This window comes from Uloborus diversus, chromosome 3 (assembly GCF_026930045.1).
Source record: "Uloborus diversus isolate 005 chromosome 3, Udiv.v.3.1, whole genome shotgun sequence".
In the NCBI taxonomy this organism is placed as follows: domain Eukaryota; kingdom Metazoa; phylum Arthropoda; class Arachnida; order Araneae; family Uloboridae; genus Uloborus; species Uloborus diversus.
Genome location: NC_072733.1, coordinates 72,929,670 through 72,947,251, shown reverse-complemented (window position 1 = coordinate 72,947,251; position 17,582 = coordinate 72,929,670). Strand labels below are relative to the sequence as shown.

The window sequence follows — 17,582 nt, the reverse complement described above, 5'->3', positions numbered from 1 at the left end:
GTAGTTCTGTAAACTGCATTTCTTATGAAGCTGCTAAATTACTTGGGCTAAAAAAGGAAACATCGAATCTTTTTATTTCTGGTATTAATGGTACAGAAAGTCAGTAACAAAAAAGTCAGTAACAGCTACAATTTCGAACGCGAAGGGAGATAATTCAAAAACGACTACCTTCTTAATCTTGCCAAAAATTACGGGACTAACGCCGATGACTAGTCTTGATGTATCGCAATTGGATTTCCCCAGCGGAATAAAATTAGCGGATTCTGAATTTTTTATTCCTGGTAAAATTCATGTATTGATTGGGTGCGAATTCTTTTTCGAATTACTTAAGCCGGGGAGATTTAAATTAAATGATAATTCGATGTTTTTGCAAAATACTGTGTTCGGATTTGTAGTCATCTGGAATGATGAATAACGTAAAAACAAACTTCCTTGCGGGTTTAACTTCCGAACAAGAAAATTTAAATCGTGCAACTCAATGATTTCTTGAGATTGAACCCTTTCCTGAAAATAGTGGGATAAATCAGAAAGTTTATATTAAAGAGTTGTATAGCGAGGAATATTTCAGTAAAATGGCTAAACGTGATGTTTCTGGTAGAGATTTAGTAAAACTTCTAATAGAGGAAAAGAGTAGGTCATTAAGCAATTTGGGAAGCTCCCGAGATGTCGCGGAAATACATTTGCCATTCCTTGCCACTCGCACTCTAAGGGCTTTGATAGATGAAGGACATAAAGATTTTCCCGATGCATGTGAAGTCACACGCGGGGACTTTTGTGTCAATGACGTTCTCTCAGGATCGGAAAATTTGGATCAGGCAAAGTTCTTACAGTCTGATCTCATTCAAGTTTTGCATAAAGAATAAATGGAACTCCATAAATCGGTGTAACCATCCCGACTTACTACACACAAACTTTGAACATTCGTTTACACCTCAAGAAATGACTGGCAAGACATTGGAAATGTTGCGTTCAAGTTCGGATTATTTTACATTTAAAGTGACTGTGAATCTCAAGGAAAATTACATGAAAGGTGAAGTTCTTTTTACGATTTCTAGAATTTTCGACGCCCAGGGTCTAATACAACCATTCATTTTGAAGGAAAAAATGTTCTTTCAGAGACTGGGTGTTGTTACTCAACTGGTCGGATCCTTATCCCCCTAAAGAGTGGTGGAGCTGTTTAAAACAACTTTCAATTGTAAATCAAGTGCAAATTCCAAGATCTAATCCTCTTCCTAATGCAATTACTATTCAGCGACACGGATTCGCTGATGCTTCAAGACAAGCCATTGGATCAGTTGTCTACTTGAATTCGATAGATGCGTAAATACGACGAGTCTCTTGTGCAATAAATCAGCGGTAGCTCCTCTAGAGACCTCAACAATTTCTCGTTTAGAGTTGTCAACGGTCTTTCTATTAGCGCAACTTACATCCAAGACTGTACCTGTGTTACAGTTGCAAATAGACCATATTTACTTGTATAGTGATTCGACCACTGTTTTCACCTGGATTAAAACCCATCCCGCGAAGTTGAAGCCGTTTGTATCCAATAGAATGAAGGTAAGTCAACCTATGGATCAAAATCACCAGTGTCAACATACCTCTTCCAAAGATAATATAGCAGATATTATTTCCCGTGGACAAGATGCAGGTGTTCTCTTGTCAAATCAGCAGAGGTGGGAAGAATCAGAGATTTTAATACCTCTATTAAGTGAACATTCTTTTGAACTGAATGATCTCAATCAATCGTTATATTTCAGTGAATTGAAGGATATTCTTGAAACTGTTTTAGTTGTTACAAAAAACGTGTTTTTGGGAAATTCCTTGAATATGAGTAATAATTATCGAAAATTAATTAATGTATTTAGTTATATTCTTAGGTTCATTTATAACTGCAAGAATGAAATAAAGAAGGCTGGACCTTTTACTGCAGATGAGGTCACTGCCAGTGAATTGAAACTTTTATCGATTGTTCAGCATGAATGTCTTAATAATGACTTTCTGCAGCTAAGTTCGGGAAAACAGGTTAAAATCTCAAGTAAATTAAAATTGTTGTTACCTTTTCATGATAAAGGTTTAAATATCATAAGAGTTGGAGGTCGCTTATCAAATTCCAAATTACCCTTTGATGCAAAGAATCCAATAGCATTGCCTAAAAATCATAAGTTATCAAGACTTATTTTATTAGATTTATACGTAAGAATTTCCCATCTACGTGTGCAAGCACTATTGCATGCATTTACATTAAAATTTTGGATAATTCAAGGGAGAGATTTCTCTCGGAAAATTGTACATGAATGTGTGATTTGTTCAAAATACAAACCACAAATTTTAGAACATAAAATGGGAGACCTCCCACCCGAACGCTGCAAACAAACCTTTCCCTTTTTTGAATGCTGGCACTGACTTCGTAGGTCTATTCTATATTAAAATTAAATATCAATTTAAAGATGCATTGCAAAAGGTATTTACAATATTTGTATGTTTATCATCCCATGCTTTTCAATTTGAAATTGTGTCGGCTTTAACATCTGATTCATTTTTTGCATTACTAAAAAGATTTCTGTCTTGTCTTGGAAAATATGCTGGTTTATTCAGCGATAGTGATGTAAAATACACGGGTATTTATTTTTAGGGGTAAATACCCCGGGTATATGCCCGGGTAAATACCCAAAATGGGTAAATACCCGGGTATTTATTTCAAAAATTTATATTCAACTAAAATACTTTTCTGTATGTATTCTATTATGTATATATACAACCAATCATATACAAAACAATAAATTTTTGCCCAAAAATTGTATTTTGATCACAGATTTAAAGAATTATTGTGTGAAACAGCTTAGCAATCTAATATGATATTCACATTAAATGTGTTGGATATGCCTAATCAACGTTGATAGCCAAATTTCAGATATAAAAAGCCATTCTACAAAAAGAAAAAGAGCTTAACTGGTTACAAAAAAAAGCAAACATCAATTTTTTAAGGTCCTAGTCTTTTATAACCCAGTAATATGTCCCAGCATGACATCAAAATGTAACGAAATGTCGCTCAATTTATTATTACTATTTATTTACCTGGGCAGTTCTCAAAAGGTGGGAACAAAAAAGTTAACTTTGAACAATTTCAAAAATTTTCAAATTTGACATCAATTTTGCTTTTATTCTATAGTATACATACCTGGAACACAATATATGAACATGAAAAGACAGCAGGTATTTGTAAAAATTGTTAATTGGCAAATTAAATCAGCAATCTGTAGGTAACAGATTTTGGACATTGTTGTCCTGTAGGTAACGTATTTTGGACATTGTTGCCCTGTAGGTAACGGATTTTGGACATCATCATAATGCAAGTTTCACCATTTTTGACAATTGTCAATATGATTTTTAACTTTTCCAATGAAAATTTTATTTACTACTTTTTGAATTTTGCAATTTAATAGCAAAGAGGATATTAATGAAGTACTTGAATGGCTGTACATACTGCTCTTTACATATAATAAAGTTTTGGAATGATTTTGAATAAGTTGATGAAAGGTTAAAAAAAAAGCTTCATGGAAATAACTATTCCGACTCGTAGTTTGATTTATTGAGACAAATAAGGAATAAAAATGGAGACAAATAAATACGACATATACATTTTTAAAGGAAAAATAAACAAAATGTGCTTTAAGAAAGTAATAAATATTTTTACACAAAAAAATGAAATTTTAAGTACAATGTTTTAAAGGCACTAAGTTTGCAAAACAAGAAAAAATGCAGACATGTGTTTCTGTGTTACAGGGAATCTTTTTTTCAATGGCACACGCATGTGAATTAAAAGGCATCAAACAAAAACTGTTTTCATTTTTCTTTACATTGAAAAAGCAATTCCCTTTAATCCAGAAACACGTGTCTGCAAATTTTTGCTAATGCTGTCCTTTTCTAATGCCGTTGCTGTTAAACTTCAGTTTTTTTTTTTTTTAATTTATTTACACTAAACCATTTTTTGGATACAGTGAGCTATAATTTCTTTATCAAAAGAAAAATCTCCTCTTGTAGTAATAGGATGAGGTGGAGACGTTGATTTCAGAAGTATATCTTCGTACTGCAGTTCTGCAACATCTGTCTTCTCTGGGTAGCGAAATCTATTACAATTAATATCACCTTGAGGAGTTAAGAAATTTAAGGAATACATCCTAACACTATTAATGGTTGTGATTTTCTCAATAACTCCTGGCCATAAATTTTCATCATATATGACAAAACGCCAGTCACCCATTTCATATTCTTCATTTAATTGTGGAGACCCAGTATCTGGAGCAGAGCTGATTATAGAAACAATTTTTTGTTCACCGGCTTCTCTTGTGACACATGGCTGCAAATTTTTGCAGTGCGTACAGAAACACGACCTCGGTCTTATTTCCACAAGTCCAATGTCATTTGTTGCTCGAAGTGCATGAATTTTTTGAGTGCCTTTGACAGTCTTAGCTGGTTGTCTGGTCCCTTGTCGAGCATGATCGATTTCGGCTTTTTGAACTAAAATTACTGCCTGCTCAGTTTTAAATTTTTTTCCATTCTGCATCGATGTTGGCATTTCCTGGCAAATCTGGACAAAGTCTTCCGCTGACTGAATCAGGCAACCTGTATGGACAATTTGCCTATCGACCCATGTTTTGATTACTGCGCCTTCTGCATCAGAAGGCCCTTTTGCATGTCGAAAGCCAAAAAAATGGTGTTCGTAGTCATGTTGAAAGGTTTGAGGGTATAGTGAATAATCAAAAAAAACTTCACAACTTTTATATTGGCTGGCACATCCATCAGACCATCCGACATGACGCTTGATTTTTAGACTTCTTTTGGTTATAATATGGTTAACTACCTTGGTACGGAACACATCGGCTGCAAAATGATCATGTACCAAGTCAGATGTAACTAAAGTTACACCTTCCCTTATAATTTTCTGTGTTTGGGGATCTCGATAAAAACATACAGTAGGATGTAAAGTAATGCCCTTATTATCCCAGTATGACGATTGAGGGTTTAACTGGTATTTGACTCGAAAATTTTCTGAAAAGTCTTCTACCGTTACCAGCCATTCGTCACATAAGTTATCGATCAGAGAATTAAATTGCTGCAACTGCCACATTGCATTAAACAAATGCATGCCAAAAGGTTGCAGTTCTTCACGTAATTCGCTCAGTAAAAGTTTTACCATCTCCACATTTTTGCACTAAGTCCTTCACAATTTTAACTTCTTGGTTTGACTTATGTGACTCTGATGATTTCAGAACTAATCGTTCAGTTTTTTCATACCGATGCCACTTTGTTGGAACATTTGCACAACAGTTTTCAATTTTATCCAATAATTCGATGTTTATTTTGTTTTTACAGTCGCCACACTCTCTTTCAGCACAAAGCAAAGACCTTTCCTGGCACATACTTAGTTCATTTAACTCATATACAGTGCTTGGCAATTTCGGAAAATTAGGCCCATTATGAGGGGCAAGGCGACGAAGACAGTCCAATTTGTACAATAGATTCACACAATATTCATACATGCATGTAATTAAGTCTTTTGACCCTGTAATTTTTACATTTTTAGGCCGCATTCTTGCAAAACTGCTGTAACCTATACAGTCCTATGGAAATTCCTTTTTATAACGGTTGAATGCATTTAATATAGTGGTTTCCATTAGGTACATAACTTTAAATTTCTTAACTGTTTTTTTGCACGGCAAAGGTCTGCTTATGTCTCCTCTTTTGTAGAAATTAATAATTTTTTCTCGAGGAACTTTCAAAACTTTATGCTTGTATGGTACACTATTTATAGTTTGTTTTGATCGTTTAATGATCTTCAGAGAAACTTGAGAAATGGTTTTTAACATCTTCATCCTGCTTAAATCTTTTAAATTTCTTTTCTGTTTTAAGATGCTAGCCTGTCTCTTGATTTCTCTTTCAATATGACTTGGATCTTTTGTCTTCTTAGGGCTAGGTATTCCAATTTTTCTTAAAGCATGCTTTTTTTCTATTGAACATGACCGGATTAAACTTTTTATCATGCTTGCATATTTAGTAGGAGATTTGGGCAGGCTTTTACGTATCCTTGATGTTCGGGAACGTACTGATGGAGATATTGATGAGTGAGAAGGAATAGTACTGACACATGAAAGCAATTCTGCTTTTGAATTTTGAAGCTCTTTCTTTGCAACAGCCACTTCTGTTTTAGAATTTTTAGGCTGTATTTTTATTGCAGGTACTTCTGTTTTGGAATTTTGAAGCTGTTTCATAGTAGCACGATTACTTCTATACTTCTTTTCCCTTTCAAGAACCCTTCTTTTCTTTTGATGGCTCATTTTAGCCCTGGATTCTCTTTTCCTTATACGATCATATTCTTTTCGTTCTTCTGGAGACATATCTTTAATTTTCTTCTGAAAGGTTGAGCGTATTGCAGTTCGATTCCCAGCTTTTCCTTTTTCACGCAACTTCTGCATACGAAGACGGGCTTGTTCTTTTCGAATGGTTTTCTTTTCTTCAGATAATTTGTCTCTTGCTTTTTTATTTCTTGCAGCTTCCTTTATTAAATAACATTTGTATTTTTCTGGATTATTAACTTTCATTTTCTGCAGATATTTTCCAAACGTAGAATGTGCTTCTACCAGAACCTCACTTTTTGTTCTACTTCTAGGAGATATAATCTCGTGTGAGCATTAAACTTTGCAATAAATCCGTTTTCAAATAGGTATTAAAAATCAATAATGACTTCAAAAATCATATAAATACACGTTAATTCCACAAGAACTTAACTAAATTGTTTAAAGCACTTTTTCAAAACATGTTAATTCACAAGACTTACTATCTCTCAAATTTCAAGACAGAATGAAAATAACCAACTGATATGTGTTCACAAATCAACTGCAGACGAATTTTTTTTAACTCTAAAAAATTCGAGAATTAAAACAATTATTTAATTTAAAAATAATACAAATGTAAAAAGTGACATCAGTTTTAATAATGAATATTCTTTCTATTGTCATAAGAATTAAAACGATGTCTTAAAAAAAATTGTTGAAAAAAGAAATTTGTATTTCTATTTGGAGATTGTTCAATTATGTTTCCAAAAGAAAGGAGAAAAAAAACCCCTAAACTAATAAAAGCGAGGGGGGGGGGGAATTGCTAGCGCAGGTGATAAAGTCGCCAAAAGTGGTACAGCTGACGATAAACTACATTAGGGAAGTTTTCGATTTTTCAATTTTATTTTTATATGATAGAGTAACATGTATGAACATCATAGGTGAAAAAAATTTTGCGATACGATAAGTAGTTTTTTTTTAAATTAATTTTTAAAGTTCAAGCGCCTGTGACGTCAGATGGCATAGGAAGTGACGTCATGCGCTCTTCCGGTAGGGGGGAACACCGAAGGTCACGCATTCGACTTCGAAGACGAAACGTAAAAGGCTTATCTCCTTTGCGTTTCTGGAACATTAAACCTCTCATCCTCTCGGAAATATTCGAATATCCTCATTGATGTTACATGAGGAAGATTATTTAGATTGTGCTTTAACGAATCCGGTCTCCATAGTGTGTTCAAAAGGATGATTGAATTTCTAAAAAATAAAAATATCAGTACGCTCCAAATCTTCCTAGCGAAAACAAGGGATCTTCGGCGGGAGGCTGCCCATTCGCGCCCTGTGACGTAGGCTAGTGACGTTTCAGAAGCGCGCACTTTTGCTCGTGGATTTTTAAAAATTCATTAAAAATCAACCACGGTGTTTTAAAATTCGGCGATGGTGAATTTTTTAGTTTTGAGGGTCAATTAACAATATCAAATAACCAAAATATGAACATTTAATAGGTTGCAACTTCCCTTTTGTCAGACTGGAATTCCCCTCTGGTAACCTTTAGCGTATCGTATACTGTGTTGTCGCCAATGTTGCCAGCGGAAGTTTGCTTGGCGATGTTAGCGCAAAATGGCTTTCGTTCGATCATAGCAGGACATGTTACTACTATAATTTATGCATTGTTCAATGTGTAGCGTATTAATTATGCAAAATACCAATGGATTAAAGAAGATAACATTATAATAACCTTTTTTATTGAGGTTAGAAGACAGTGGATCATCAAAAATTATGAATAAACGGACAGAATTATCGGCGTCAAGATCGTAACGCCATTTGGACATCTCACATGTATGTTTAAGAAAAATCATTTTTCTTCTAAGATACTGCATAAAAGCTTATGAAAACACTTTTAAACAATTAAAAATTGATTCTGACGATCGATAAATACCTTTAAAACGAAAACATCATATACTTAGTTCTCAAATAATAGCATTGTAAAGATTGCAACTTTTGGACATACATCAAATTTCAAAGTTACATTTTTTAAAAATCGTTTACAAAGTAAATAATCTATCTTTACTTTTGTTATTTGTGTAAAATATTAACAAAAAGTTATTCAGTGTAAGATTCATACCTTTAATTTTTTTTTGAAATGTATGGATATAATTAAAAAATAATTTTTTTTTAATGGTACATTTGCTCAGTTAACGTTTTGGTAGGTCCAAAATTGTACCTTTTAGCAAAGAAAATATTTTTTTAAGGGCATTTGAAGAGCATTTTTTCCATAATTTATGTCAATTCTTGTCTCTATACAGTATTATAGTTTAACTCAAAAATTTTTGAGTTAATTAAAATGAAAGTTATTTGCTGTTGAAGCTTCAAAGTTGAGGTCTGTGTTTGTTCCCACCTTTTGAGAACTGCCCACCTATATCTTATGCAGAAATTTCCTCCAAACTTAGTTCAATTGTTCAGGTGTATTCTGTATCACACACATATATATATATATACACACACACACACATAATATACATAAACATTTAAAATTCATAATCTTTTATTTTAGGGTTTATGTTAAAAAAGAAAATAGTCACCTTTTAATACTACCTAAAATTTTTTTGCAAAATGCGCAATTACTAGGGGATTTACCCTACCAAAAAAATATTTACCTTCCCACCCTACAGGGGAACAAATGCAAATGAGCAAGGTAACAGAAAAGAAAATTTTGCTTTTTTTTTTTTTTGCTTATTAATGTGAAAACTGTTTCTATATTTTCCATGTTATCACTTAAATATTAATAAAAAAAATAACACCATAGTGTCTTAATAACTTCTCAGTTTATTCTTCCAAACATCCCTCATGCTTCCTTTTTTTTCATTTTGGATACGACTAACCTAGATTGTAATTTTGAAATCCTGAAGTTCATAATGAATTGCTTATACTTCTCCAATTATGACATTGAAAAGAAAGATTCTTTGGTTCACGATATGTTTCTTTCATGATTTCATCAAGTCTTTCAATAAAAAATATTATAAACTGTGTAATACATATGTAAATATCGGTTTTACCAATTATTTCATATTTAGATTTTTAAAAAACTTCTCATTCACTTTTTTGCATTTTTTATAAAATACCCAGGTTTTTGGGTATTTACCCAGGCCTTGGGTAAATACCCAAAAAATATTTACCTACCCGCTGGGTATTTACCCGATCCACATCACTATTCAGCGATAACGCTAAAACATATATTGGTGCTCACAACGAACTCTATCGTTTGCAAAATTTAGTGAGTCAACCAGATGAGACTTCAAAATTTATTAGCTTTGAAAGAATCAAATGGAATTTTATTCCACCTAAATCTCAATTTGGTGTCAAATCAATTAAATATCATTTAAAACACACAATGGGTAACGTGACTCTTACGAAGACCTTTTAATAATCAGAAATCAAATCGAAAGAGTTTAGTGTAAAGTATATTTGCTTTATTGTGTATACATATTTTCATGTTTGACTGTTTTAAATTTAATTGAGTTTCATATATGTTCATTTTTATGGTGTAAATTTTATGGTATTTTACTGATAATTTTATTGGTAAATAGTTTTGAAATCTATCAATTTCAATGCCGGGAGTATGTATTTTACTGTGCATATGCAAATTTATATCTTTATACTTTTCCTGTGGCAATGCCTCTGGGATTGCAGTTTTATACTGTAGTCTCTGGGACCATCGGACAGAAACTGTAAGACTGCGGCGGCATGATGTATACAATATAATTGTTCTTCAATAAATCAAGCAAAATTAAAATTGTATCAGCCTCAGCTATTTCTTAAAATAAGTTATACAGTCCACTAACCAGCGACCAACAGTTGAAAAATGGTTTTCAACAGTTTGAGGTGGTGTTTTCAAGTGTCTTTGATTACATGGGTATGTTTATAAAAGTTTTTACACATACCCTTTTCCACAACACGAAATTTCGACTTACGCGAGGGGTCTTGGAAAACATCCCTCGCATATGTCAAGACTCGACTGTATATATATATATATATATATATATATATATATGCTTTTTTTTAATCAAAATTGGAAAATCGGGTGGGACATTTTTTTTTATTTCTCCGATTTATCAGCTACACAGTACAAAAATAAAAAACTTTTTAAATCTATGCTGCCATGAAAGATTTTAGTATTAAGCCGGGGTGGCATTTTCCTGCCACTGCTTGCAGTAAAAGCCCATGTGATGGCGTGGGTGGTACACTAAAAAGCGAAGCAGCAAGGGCAAGCCTTCATGTGCCATGCAAAAAACAAACTACGACACCTATGCAACTGTACCAAAGGGCAAAATCTGACCTTTCAATGTACATGAACTTCAGTTCCACCACCCCAAAATTAATATATTGAATATGCAAAAGAGCTCTCTCGTTGTTTCCATTTCCAGCAAGCAATGCCAATACCCAAAACCTGCATGCTTTTATTCCCTCCAGCTGTGAAGCATTTTCGTTTTCTCCATCATCAACCTAATATTCTGTCATCTGAACTGGAGAAAGGGTTATTTTGGCAACGATGAAAGGTCAAAATGGATATGTTATTTCATATAGGGTCACACGAGGGAATTATGGGTCACTCTCTTTCCGGGATAAATAAGGGTCACCAACTTTTTACTGTTAAAAAATGTTTTTACAAAAAAACTAAATTATGCTAAGTCAGCCTTATAAGTTCAATTTTCCTATACCAAAGTCGAAAACAATGCAACAGTGAAGTAAACAAGAGAAAAAAAAAATTCAACACTTCAATAAAAACATCTCCAAAAAAGATTATTTTGGAAAATCATAATTTTTTTCAAGATTCGTGTCGGTGAAACACTGTTAAAGGAACAATTTTGTTGGTGCTGTTTTTTAATAACAAATGGTCTAAGCTTTTCATGCCTACATAAATTTTTCGTTCATTAAAAAAAAATATTATAAAAGTATACTGATTTATACGCCAGATTAGTGGGGTAATTCTGGGTCAACGGGATAACTCTGGGTCAGTATATTTTCTGATATTTTAGATGTTTTTCTCATTTATTTTTATGAAAATAATACCAGTATTAACATCAACTTAAACATCAATCAAAACTCTCTCTCAAAAAGAAATTTTAATCCTCTAAAAGCAACATTGGATGATACTCATATATCATCTTCAATTGTAGCTGAAGTAACATGCCCTTTTGGCCAGTAAATCAATTTCAGCTTTGAAGATAAACTGTGTCAGCATGCAATTATGGCACACATCAAGAACCAAAATAAGCAACAAATTAATGCAAATCACTTTAGTACCAAATAAGGAGACAAATTCGATATCTATAAAAAATTAAACTCCCTTGTCTATCTTCTAACTGCAAGAGAAATCCAATGCTCAAATAAAAAAGTAATTAGAAATAAGTGCAATTTTTTGTCTAATTAATTGAAATTGAAAAGAAAAACCCTTGCAGTTTATAGAATCATGATTGATGAAGGTATCATACAATTATTAAAGAAATTTCTTCCCCGAATCGTGAGCTTAGAGCAAAAAGCATAACCAATTGTAGTAGACTAGTAAGAAAAACATCAAATTATTTCAAATATAATGTGTTATTTCTTAAACATAAAAATTTTCTTCATTCAAAAATCTCTTTATGGGTTAAGAAATGATAATTTAGAATAGTTAATTATTTTTGATATGATGTACTTTAAAAAAAGGGAGTGGCCCATATTTGCCCCGATCCAGGGTAATTCTTAGTCAATCATTTAAATTAAACAAAATAAATAATAATGCAATTTTAGGTAAAGGGATTATTTAAATCATTTCTGAATTGTGTAAGCTTACTCCATGGCAAATAAAAACGTTTTTTCTTTTATACTTAAGAAAATATCGAGATGTTATGGGGTTTTGACCCATAATTGCCCCGTCTGACCCTATAATAAAAAATAGTGGCTAAGTTATGCTTTGGCCAAAAATGAAGAGAATGAAGTAAAAGTCACTTTCCTCCACCCACCAGAACCTTCTTTATTTTCATACTTATCAGTACCATTCTTTGGATACCTTGTTTGGACATAAATTGCAAAGTAAATCCTATCACGCCAACAGGACGAACATATACTCTACCAGCTGAAGAAAAGAACAAAATTATAAAGATTTTGCAGCTGAGAGACTAAAAAATTCCAGTAAACCTGGGACAACGCTGATGTTCTCTTTTTCTGAAAAATTAGTTAATATGATTTTTTAAAAAATATTTTTTTTTAATTTATTATATTTCATTCAATTTTTATGTAAGTCACTTGAAGGTTTTACCTTGCTATTAGCAGTCCATTTATAGTTTGCTGGGCTGATTTTTATAATTTGGAATAATATTTGATCGATCTATCAGAAAGCCATTTCTCCAAAATGCGAAAATTTGGATATATATGTGAAGTTTCTGTGTCCTTTTTGTATCAACTCATCCCATTAAGAAACTTGGTGAGATGTGAGAGGATAACACAAAGTAATTTTATAAATTTTTTAAGAATTTTAAAATTGTCCATTTTTGAAAAATTAAAATTAATTTTAAAATATTTTTTGATTTCATCAAGTTTTACATCAAAGTAAAGCAGATTAAAAGAGCTTTAAAACAAGACCAATTTTAAGCTTGTATCTTTTATAGTTTCTGACAAAATGAGGCTTAACCGTCTCAAAGTGTAGAATTTTTTAACGAAAATTTGAATAATTAATAATTTTTGAATGGGTTGAAAAAAAAAAATTCACATTTTCATTCATAACTAGGTTAAATCTCTAGATGTACCAAGTTTCATCCAGTTTCGTGACGGTGCGTTATAAACCCTGTGATGATTTGACACGGACCCCTTCTTATATGCCATTGTTCGGCGGTTTGCACGAGAATTGGTGATATATTTTCTAATACGTTTTACAATGAAATTTTTTTCCACGGACTTTTTTTCATCATTTTTTGCCAAATGTGTACTTAAAAATACTCATATACACTTAAACTCGGTAATAATGAACCCTGATTTAACGATGAAATCAGAAATATTTGTTTGGTACAATGTTAAGTCTATGGGAGCATTTCTCGCGCCCTGAATATCGCGAGCAATATTTAAGTTATTTATAAAATGTTTAATTCCTAGCCAGTGCGACAAATCCTTTCTTGGAAAATCACTTTTAACATCCTAAAGTTAACATAAAGGTAGTCTGGAGTTATAAATCCTGAAAACAAGTGATAAAGACCTTTTTATGAACAAAACTCGGAAAAACTACTTTTTAAAATCTTTTCTTGGAATCCAGGTCATGTGTTTTCTCCAATAAACAATGACACAAGAAAGACATAGTAAAACAGTTCAAAGTAAATTAACCAATGCATTCGACAATGAAAAAATTTATTTAAAAAAACAAAACAAATGAACTATGATCGAATTTTTATGATTTTTCCCTTAAATATTTCTATGAACACTTGGTTATAACCCGAAAATATTGCTGTTCCTTCTTGGTTACAAGCGAGCTTGACGGTACTTCTAGATGCCATATATAACCTCCCTCTCCCTCAGCAATATTGGTCACTCTATTTTTGTTAAATGTATTAGATTAAACATAATTTACAGAAATTAGAATTTAAGTATTTATATTTTTTATAAAATATGAAATCCTTTATATTAAGTGTCACTCGGTGCGGACTCAGCCCCCTCCCCTGCTACTGGTTACAAGGAACCTTTTTTTTAATGCAACAATATATGAGCTTTTGAATGGAATGCATGACTTTTTATCCACTTAATCGCATCTTTTTCACTGAAAGAACAGACTCATTGTAATCTCAAAACTTGTCTTCAATATTTTTTACAAGCTTTTGCGCTTTTAGCACTGCATTACAATATAAAAATTTCTTTCTGGTGCTGGAATCAGTTAATTCGTCTATCTGGCATGATTTTCATATCTTGTATATATTTTCTAAAATTCAAGCAAGTTAAAAAAAGTTCAAGCAAGTTATTTCTTCAAAAAGTGAGTCTAAACATGAAAATTTCAGAATTTGAAAGTGTCCCTAATAATTTGGCCACCGACATTAAAAGCAAAAAATAATGAAGGAAACATGAAATAATTACATCGTCCAAGAGATTTATCAAAAATTGAAACTGTCAATTAAAAATTTTCCATTAAACTGGATAATCCCTACATATGCACCTGATAACCCCCACATTAGTACCGGATATCCTGTCCAGATCAGATAATTAAAGAATCAGCCGAATAGGCCGGATACCGAATAGTTGCCGGATATCTCGTGCATCCCGAGGACATTTGCCACTGCACCAAATGAAATAAAATCGTAAATTCATCGGAAAAAATTCTAATCTGACAAATTTATTGGCAAACAGAAAATTCTTTGAAATTTCCATAGAAAAAAAAAATCTCTCTTTATCCTCAAAAGATTGTCAATAATTAAGTTTTACTTCAAATCATTCTTTGATTAAATATTTTTTCTATTTATACTTTTAAAATTTGGCTAATTTACTGGCTAACCAATTCAAAATCCTTAATCCCTGCATCCCTACTACTTTTGAACTAAATTGAATGTTTACAGTTTTGTTAAAATTCTACATGCTATGAACATCAATAAAATGGAACTTTTGGGGTGAAATTGAAAAAAAAAAGCTTTTTTATTTCGAAAACTCATTGCACCAACGATATACATGAAATAAATTTTGATATAAATGTTATTTTGAAGGATATGCCACTAGTGATCCCTTTTAACTTTAAAAACAAAACCATGAAATTATGCTTCAAAGAGTGTTCATAACTGACAACAAATACTTTGTAATGCAACAGGAGATAGATGCAAACGTTTGTGATCATATTTGACAAAATACATAATACACTCTATATGCAAAATCGTGTATGAAGTATGTCACAGGAAGGTTTACTTACGAAAGATAACTTTGAAAGACCAATAAAACGGAACACACGGAAAAAGAAGCTATGGATAAGTTCGCCTGAAAAAGTTAGATTACGATAAAACTAACTAAACAATTACTTCAGATAACCCAGATATAAATAAGGAAAAATTATGATTTTAATGAAGCGCTGCCTAACGAATAAAAACGAGAAGTAACAGACAACAACTACTGTATTCTTAGATGCTTTCGAAAAGATAGAAAGATAAATTCTTTGCTTTTAAATTATGAGTACGGAAAATTATTTATACACACCAGTTTCATTTGAAAGATTTTCATTTGTGAGCATGAGATTCATGCAGTTAAGCTTCACAATTTACTATGGTGTGAGTCTTGGATGTTGATGAAGCCCCAAATAATTTTGATGGCGACCTTTATACAAACTCATTTTCCTGCTAATATGTTCTTAAGAATTTATAACATCAAATATCAAAACAATTTTCCGTAATCCACTCTCAACAGAACAAATTGTTGCCGGCCACGACGACAATGTTGCCTACTATTTAAGCTAACAATGTAAAATATTGCAAAATGCTCTTTGCTTTGAATTGCTTTGCAATAAATGGTTCTTGCATTAAAAATTCAATTGCTTTCTTAAAATTTTAAAAGTAAAATTAATTTAATGCTGTATAAATTTTCTTTTTTGAAAAACTACTGGGAGTTTAACGAAATCAAGTGAAATGAGAAAAAAAAATGCATGGAGGTGTCTGGAGCATATAATAAAACGCGACAGATTACAGGAAGTGGAAATGGAGTTGGAAACGAGAAAGGTTGCCAGAAGGTTGCTAGATTGGCGACATTATCACTTTTAAATAATTCTGAAAGAGACGTTACGGATACAGCTAAGATATATTATTAATAGGCTACAGTTAAAGAAAAAGGTATTACAGAAACATTAATATACACGTAAACAATGGTAAATTGTATCAAACTTATCCTGTTTGTATTTCTGTTTAGAACTGTTTAAAACCTTACGTTTTATCGTACAATTAGTTTTTAGAAACGAAAAGAGCTTAAATAAATAAAGCTCAGAAGTCGAAGAAATTGCATACTCTAACTTCGACTTCATGTTTACCTTTGACGAGTGGTTACGTGTCCTGTTGAATTGGGAAAACATGATTTTTTATGACAACTAGGCAAATAAATATAAACCGGTTGGAAAATTTTTGAAAATTGTGCAGCCTATTATGCAAATTGAGTTAATAAAGGACATCAAAGATCGAGAGTGTATTTGATTCTGTTGTTCAGTTATGACGTGACGTGTGAAAAGAAAGCTTGTTTTTTTTTTTTTTTTTTGTCGGAAAATAGAAGTACGAATACAAATAAATTGTGTATTAAAAAAAAAAAAAAAGGGAGGTCGTTCCAGGTTTTTATTTTTGTGTCCGCTTTTTGTAAAAGACAGAATATTGTTTGAACTTTATTTTTGTAAAATTCAAGAAAAAAACTAGTTTTGGATATTTTTCTTTCTTTTGTATCTTTTATTTTGTAAAATATCTATCTTTGAGAAGTTTTAGCTTTCACAAACCTGCAATCCTTCTGTCTTAAAGGATTTTGCAGGGAGTAAATTGAAAGCTTGATTTATAATTCATGTCGAGCAATTATTTTAAATATTTATGGTAATAATAATGGTAAATGGTAAATAAATTAAACCGGTTGGAAAAATTTTGAAAATTGTGCAGCACATTATGCAAACTGAGTTAATAAAGGAGAACAAAGATCGAGAGTGTATTTGATTCTGTTATTCAGATGACGTGTGAAAAGAAAGCTTGTTTTTTTTTTTTTTTTTTTTTTTTTTGTCAGAAAATAGAAGTACGAATGCAAATAATTTGTATATTAAAAAAAAGGGAAGTCGTTCCAGGTTTTTATTTTTGTGTCCGCTTTTTGTTAAAGATAGAATATTGTTTGAACTTTATTTTTGTAAAATTTAAAAAAAAAAAGCTAGTTTTGGATATTTTCCTTTCTTTTGTATTTTTTATTTTGTAAAATATCCATTTTGAGAATTTTTAGCTTTCACAAACCTGCAATCCTTCTCGCTTAAAGGATTTCGCAGGGAGTAAATTGAAAGCTTGATTTATAATTCAGGTCGAGCAATTATTTTAAATATTTATGGTATGTTTTCGGGGGGAGTTGGTTGAGCTTATAAGTTGAATAAAGCAGTTTTAAGCAAACGAATTTTTATGAAATGTTGTGAAAGCTCCCCAAAACGAACCCAATTTCAGTCTTTATCAACCTATGTTGACATAGTTGCAGAATGGAGTGGAATTGAGATGTACCGAGTGGCACTTTGACCGAGTACTCGGCCTTTCACTACTC

At 32.0% G+C, this 17,582-nt stretch overlaps 1 protein-coding gene across 1 annotated transcript in view; it reads right to left on the bottom strand.

Moving 5' to 3' along the window:
• The window catches only part of LOC129218497 (cyclin-Y-like protein 1), a 103,214-nt gene extending 87,561 nt beyond the window's left edge, over positions 1 to 15,653 (bottom strand). Inside the window, exon 1 of the mRNA XM_054852783.1 lies at positions 15,525 to 15,653. The gene's annotated coding sequence lies outside the window, so the exon portion shown is untranslated. The remainder of the gene's footprint in view (positions 1 to 15,524) is intronic.
• Between the last annotated feature and the right edge of the window lie 1,929 nt (positions 15,654 to 17,582).